We start from the raw sequence: 6,346 nt of genomic DNA on the forward strand, positions 1-6,346 counted from the left end.
AGCTAGCAATCCAAACCAGTCCAGTGGAGCCTGAGCGGTGGGTGTTGCCTTCTGACACACTGCCGGTGATGCCAGGGGGTGTGGCATATGCAAATAAGTTATGCTAATGAGTTATGCTAATGAGCACCTGCACCTCTTTTTCAACGAAATGACCCCTGGTAGCAATAATCATTAGGCTGATGCCCACCCATTACCAAGTTCAGTTTAAGGTATTGGTTATCACATGCAAAGCCTTTCATGGCTTTGGACCCTCATCTCTGGAGACCGCCTCTCCCCCTGTGCTCTGCCATGACAGTTTTGCTCACCTGAGCAGGGCCTTCTGCAGGTGCCAACCTGCAAATGGGCAAAAACAGTGACTTCTCCGTGGTGGCTCCCACCTTATAGAATGGCCTGCCCGAGGGGATCAGGAAGGCTGCCCCTCTCCTGGCTTTCCCCCAAACTATGCAAAACTGGATGATTCATGAAGGCTTTCCCATACAGGCAATAAGGTTGCAGTGTACTAAATTATTCAAAGTGTTACTTGGATAGATTAATCAGGGGGCTGCCACGGAAAAGGCCCTGTCCTGTGTACCCAACAAATGAGCTTCTTTGATTGACGGGACAGCCAGGAGGGCTTCCCCTTTTAATCTTAATTCCCAGCAGGAATATATGCAAAAAGAGATCAGTTGTAGTTCAAGGAGAACTCCAGGCCCCACCTGGAGGCTAGTAACTCTAATTAGATGGTGGCTCAGAGGTTAAGACGCTGAGCTGCGGACCGGACGGTCGGTAGCTCGGCAGTTCGAGGCCCGAGTGCTGCGTGACGGAGTGAGCTCCCGTCTCTGGCCCCAGCTCCTGCCAATCTAGCAGTTTGAAAGCAAGAAATTGCAAATCGATAAATAGGTACTGCTTTGGTGGGGAAGGTAACAGCGTTCTGTGCGTCTCGGCATCTAGTCATGCCGGCCACATGACCACGGAGAAGTCTTCAGACAGTGCTGGCTCTTCAGCTTGGAAACAGAGATGAGCACCACTCCTTATAGTCGGATTCGACTGGCTTTCGAGCAGGGGAAACCTTTACCTTTTTCTTACGGTGGCTCTCAGATCGCCAGTAGCTAGGGTTGCCAGCTTTAGGTTGGGAAATTCCTGGAGATTTAGAGGTGGACTCCGGAGAGGTCAGGGATTTGGGGAGGCGTGGAACCCCAGTGGAGTATAATGCCACAGAGTCTGCTCTCTTTGGTTCTAAGTCTGCGAGATCCCCAGGCCCTATCATGAGTTTGGCAACCCTACAGGGATGCCAACCTCCAGGTGGGGCCTGGGGATCCCCCAGAATCTCAGCTCATTTCCAGACTGCAGAGATCAGTCCCCCCGGAGAAAATGGCTGCCTCGGAGGGGGACTCTGTGGCCCTGTGGCCCACTGAGGTCCCTGTCTTCCCCAGGCTCCACCCCCAAATCTCCACGAGTCTCCCAACCTGGATCTGGCAACCCTACTCCCCCATCCCCTGCCAGTGGCCAAGGGGAATTTGGCAACGCTACAACCCTACCAGTACCTGAGAGCCAGTTTGGAGCAGTGCTCAGGAGCACAGACTCTAATCTGGGAGAACCGGGTTGGATTCCCCACTCCTCCACTTGCAGCTGCTGGTGTGACCTTGGGTCAGTTACAAGACCTCTCAGAGCTGTTCTCTCAAGGTCAGTCCCCACACCTCCACTTGCAGCTGCTGAATGACCTTGGGCCAGCCATAGTTCTGTCAGAGCTGTTCTCTCGCGGGCAGTCCTCGAAAGAGCTCTCCCAGCCCCACCTACCTCACAGGGTGTCTGTTGTGGGGAGGGGGAGGGAAAGGCGATTGTAAGCCGCTCTGAGTCTCCTTTGGGTAGTGAAGGGCGGGGTATAAATTATCCAATCTCTTCTTCTCCTCTCTCGCAACCATTTTAACTTAAAACGACAGCTTTGGAACCTCCAGTCACTCACGTCCAATCACTGGCTGTGGGGAGGGGAGGGGAAGGGAAAGGAGATTGTAAGCCGCTCTGAGTCTCCTTTGGGTAGTGAAGGGCGGGGTATAAATTATCCAATCTCTTCTTCTCCTCTCTCGCATCCATTTTAACTTAAAACGGCAGCTTTGGAACCTCCAGTCACTCACGTCCAATCACTGGCCTGCTTCCCCTAAATACAGCAATTTCTGGGGTGAACCCTGGCCAGAGCTTAAGACGACTGTCTGGTAAAATAACCACCGTTTTGGGAGGGCAAACTCAGAATAGCACCCAGTAGAAAGATTTAGGTCAGTGGAATGTAATTACCCAACCTGGAGCGTGGCCAGGACGGTGGAGCTGCTACTTTCAAGCAAATTGCCCTGGGACTTGTCAGCATAGGGAAGGGCTCGGGAACTTTGCCTGGGGGAGAAATGGTTAGCAAGCAGCTCAAGGGAGTCTTTAAATCCACTGTGTGTCTCAGCTGAATCCTCCAAATTGGTTATTGCTTACTGAAAGCATTTAGTCCTTTGATTAGGTTTGGCTGAGGAGAAAGCCAGCTTGCAAAGAAGTCCCAGATGGAGGTGTCCTACATAAGCTTTGGAATATTTGGGTGGGTCCGCTGACCTTATTATTGTTGCTCACTTTGCATTTAAAAGTAAAAGGTTTCCTTGCTCAAAAGCTAGTCGAATCCGACTCTAGGGTTGCGGTGCTCATCTCCGTTTCAAAGCCGAAGAGCCAGCGCTGTCCGAAGACATTTCCGTGGTCATGTGGCCGGCATGACTAAACACCAAGGCGCACGGAACGCTGTTCCCTTCCCACCAAAGCGGTACCTATTTATCTCCTTGCAATTTCTTGCTTTCGAACTGCTAGGTTGGCAGGAGCTGGAACTAGAGACAGGAGCTCGCTCCGTCATGGTTCCCCTCCATTTTATCTTCACGACAACCCTGTGAGGTAGCTCAAGATCTAAAGAAGCAAGCAGTGACACGAAAGCTCACGCCCTGCCATGATTTTTGGTTTGCCTTTAAGGTGCTACGGGACTCTTGCTCTTTTCCACTGCCTGTGGGGTAGGTTAGGCTGAGAGAGTGTGCCTGTCCCAATGTCACCCAGTGAGCTTCCATGGCATGAGCAGGGATCAGGCCTGTAGCCATGGGGGGGGCATCTGGGGGCAATGCCCCCACAGGTGTGTGTGCGCCCCCCCCACAGAGAAAAAAATTCAAAAATGGATACTGATTGTTTATGGATGTTTTATGGGTGTTTTAAACTGTATGTATATATGCATTTTATGTAAGCCGCCCTGAGCCCACCTTGGCAGGAAGGGCGGGGTATAAATCGAACGAACGAATGAATAAATAAGACCCTCTCCCCACATCATTAAAGGCAAGGAAGGTGAAGGAGAGATGGAAGACCTTAGAATCTTAGAATAGAATCCGAGAATCACAGAGTCGGAAGGGGCCCTATAGGCCATCGAGTGAGAGTTCAAAAATGACCCCGGGCACAGTCAGGGACGCTTCGGTCTCGTTTTCTTTTTTTCCAGGCCAAAGAATAAACAGGTTTTTAAAAATGCAAAAATAAAATAGCCCCCGCCCCCCGGATTTCCCCATGCCCCACCAACCAACATTCTCTGGCTATGCCTCTGGTGTGGATTCAGATCTGGGTTTCCCAGACACTAGCCCAGCACTGTTAACCACTACACCACCCTGGTTCTCATCAGTAACAGTAACATCTTCAAGGCCTACAAGTAAGTGAAAAGCCGTTATTGGGGCTGGTTTGGGGTACTGTGCTGCCAGATGTGTACTGGGACTGCAGCTACGTACAGGAGAATTAGCTGTGCAGGAGAAATTGTCACCCTGAGGCTTTAGTTCTGAAGGGGGGGCTAATCAGAGGTCAATTCGGGGGGGTGATCGCGGGGGATCGCAGTTCCCCCGGGTGAGGTGGGGGGGGCACACAACGAAGCCCCACCCCCTGCTTCCGGCTGCCCTGCTTCCAGCCCTCATTCAGCCAGGAGGAGGCAGGAGAAGAGGGAGGGTAAGTTGCTTCCTCCCCGCCTCTCCCCACCCCTGCCTGCCTGGGGACAGGGAGGGCCTTGGCGGGGCTTCCTCGCACTCCCGCTGGCCTTGCAGGTCCACTGCCAGGCCTTATGATGTCAGGGGGTGTGGCATATGCTAATGAGTTATGCTAATGAGTTCCCCTAGCTCTTTTTCTACGAAACGACCCCTGAGTAATAGTAACATCTTCAAGGCCTACGAGTAAGTGAAAAGCCATTATTGGGGCTGGTTTGGGGTACTGTGTTGCCAGCTGTGTACTGGGACTGCCGCTACGTACAGGAGAATTAGCTGTGCAGGAGAAATTGTCACCCTGAGGCTGCAGATTTGAAGGGGAGGCTAATGCACTCAGAAGTAGGGTGCAAGGAGGCCTAAGCCCTCTGTCCTGAGCCCCAAACCCCTTTCTGGCGACAGGGAGGAGATTTTTTTGCCAAACGGGATGATTCCTAGAAGCAAGGCTTTAAGCAGCAGTCTTTAAGCAGCAACTGGACAAAACTTTGTCAGGGATGTTCTAGGCCAGTGGTGGCGAACCTATGGTACGGGTGCCAGAGGCGGCACTCAGAGCCCTCTCTCTGGGCACGCGTGCCATCGCCCCAGCCACGCCCAGACCATCATTAAAGTGTGGAATGCTCTGCCAAATAATTTTAAGTAAATGAAGGCATTTGGGATTGCTTTCCTTACTTTGTTTGGATCCTCTTCAGTTAATGTATGAGTTGTTTTTTCTAAAGTAAAACCTCCGTATTCAGGTTAAATTGCCGTGTTGGCACTTTGCGATAAATAAGTGGGTTTTGGGTCGCAGTTTGGGCACTCGGTCTCTAAAAGGTTCGCCATCACTGCTCTAGGCTGATCCTGCATTGAGCAGGGGGGTTGGACTAGATGGCCTGTAGGGCCCCTTCCGACTCTGTGATTCTCGGGTTCTATTCTATGATTCTAAGGTCTTCCATCTCTCCTCCCGCTTCCTTGCCTTTAATGATGTGGGGAGAGGAGGACAGTAAACCTTTAGAGCGTGAGAGATTTACAACTCCGATATAAACTGTGCCACTGCTGAAGAAGGTCACGAGCAAGATTCATCCTTAAATCATTCCATAATTGCACTTGAATTATTTCCCTAGTGGGTTGAATGAGGGCCAACCTTTTCCACAGAGTGATGCGTGAAAGACATGAGAAGCCGATGCTGGGTGAGAAGTGCCCCAGTGAAACCTGCACGGCCCTTTAAATGGGTCTGTTGCATATCATAAAGCACAAGACAGAAGCACCGACAATCGTAAAGGTAAAGGTTCCCTTGCTCGAAAGCCAGTCGAATCCGACTCTAGGGTTGCGGTGCTCATCTCCGTTTCAAAGCCGAAGAGCCAGCGCTGTCCGAAGACGTTTCCGTGGTCATGTGGCCAGCATGACTAAACACCAGGGCGCACGGAACGCTGTTCCCTTCCCACCGAAGTGGTACCTATTTATCTACTTGCAATGTCTTGCTTTCGAACTGCTAGGTTGGCAGGAGCTGGAACTAGAGACGGGAGCTCACTCCATCTTGCGGCACACTCGGGTCTCGAACTGCTGAACTACTGGCCTTCCACAGCCTGCAGTTCAGCATCTTAACCACTTGAGCCACCGCAGCTCCGAAAATCGCATCTGGAGATAAAAACCGTTTCCAAATTGTGCATCTGTGGTTCCCCACCACCACCACCAGAGTCAATGTATATTTAATTGTACTCCATATTTTCCTATTAGTTCAATGGGAATGATTTAGAAGCATGCTTTTAAAAAATTGGCATCTTTATGTCCGCTCTCTGTGAGTCCACTAGCACCTTAGAGACCAACAAGACTTCCAGGTTATATTGACTCTGTTCGGAAAGCTCAAGAATTCCTAAGGGTTCAGCTGGGAAGACCAGAGGACGGGGGAAAAAAGAAGAGGACAGCAAGTCTAGTGGCGAGCTGGACTCGGGTTCTTCCGGAGAGGACTCTCTGACAGAGCAAGGGGCAGCCGCTCCAAAAAGTCCTTATAAGCTGCGGAAGAGACGAGGAAAGGAGAAGTGAAGGCTGAAGGACTCTGAATTGTGCCTTTGAGAACTCTGAAAGGGGATGATTGGGGGGTACTGTTCCTAGACAGTTAAATTTAAGAGTTAAAGAAAAAGAAAGTAATATAAATGTTTGACTCAGTTTCAGAGGTCATTTTGGGGGGGAACGCGGGGGAACGCAGTTCCCCTGGGTGAGGTGCAGGGGGTGGGGCACATGATGAAACCCCGCCCCCTGATTCCGGCCACCCCGCTTCCAGCTCTCATTCAGCCAGGAGGAGGCAGGAAAAGAGGGAGGATAAGTTGCTCCCCCCCCGCCTCTCCCCACCCCTGCCTGCCTGGGGCTAGGGAGGG

Source organism: Gekko japonicus, unplaced genomic scaffold (genome assembly GCF_001447785.1).
Source record: "Gekko japonicus isolate JY-2015 unplaced genomic scaffold, Gekko_japonicus_V1.1 scaffold1958, whole genome shotgun sequence".
In the NCBI taxonomy this organism is placed as follows: domain Eukaryota; kingdom Metazoa; phylum Chordata; class Lepidosauria; order Squamata; family Gekkonidae; genus Gekko; species Gekko japonicus.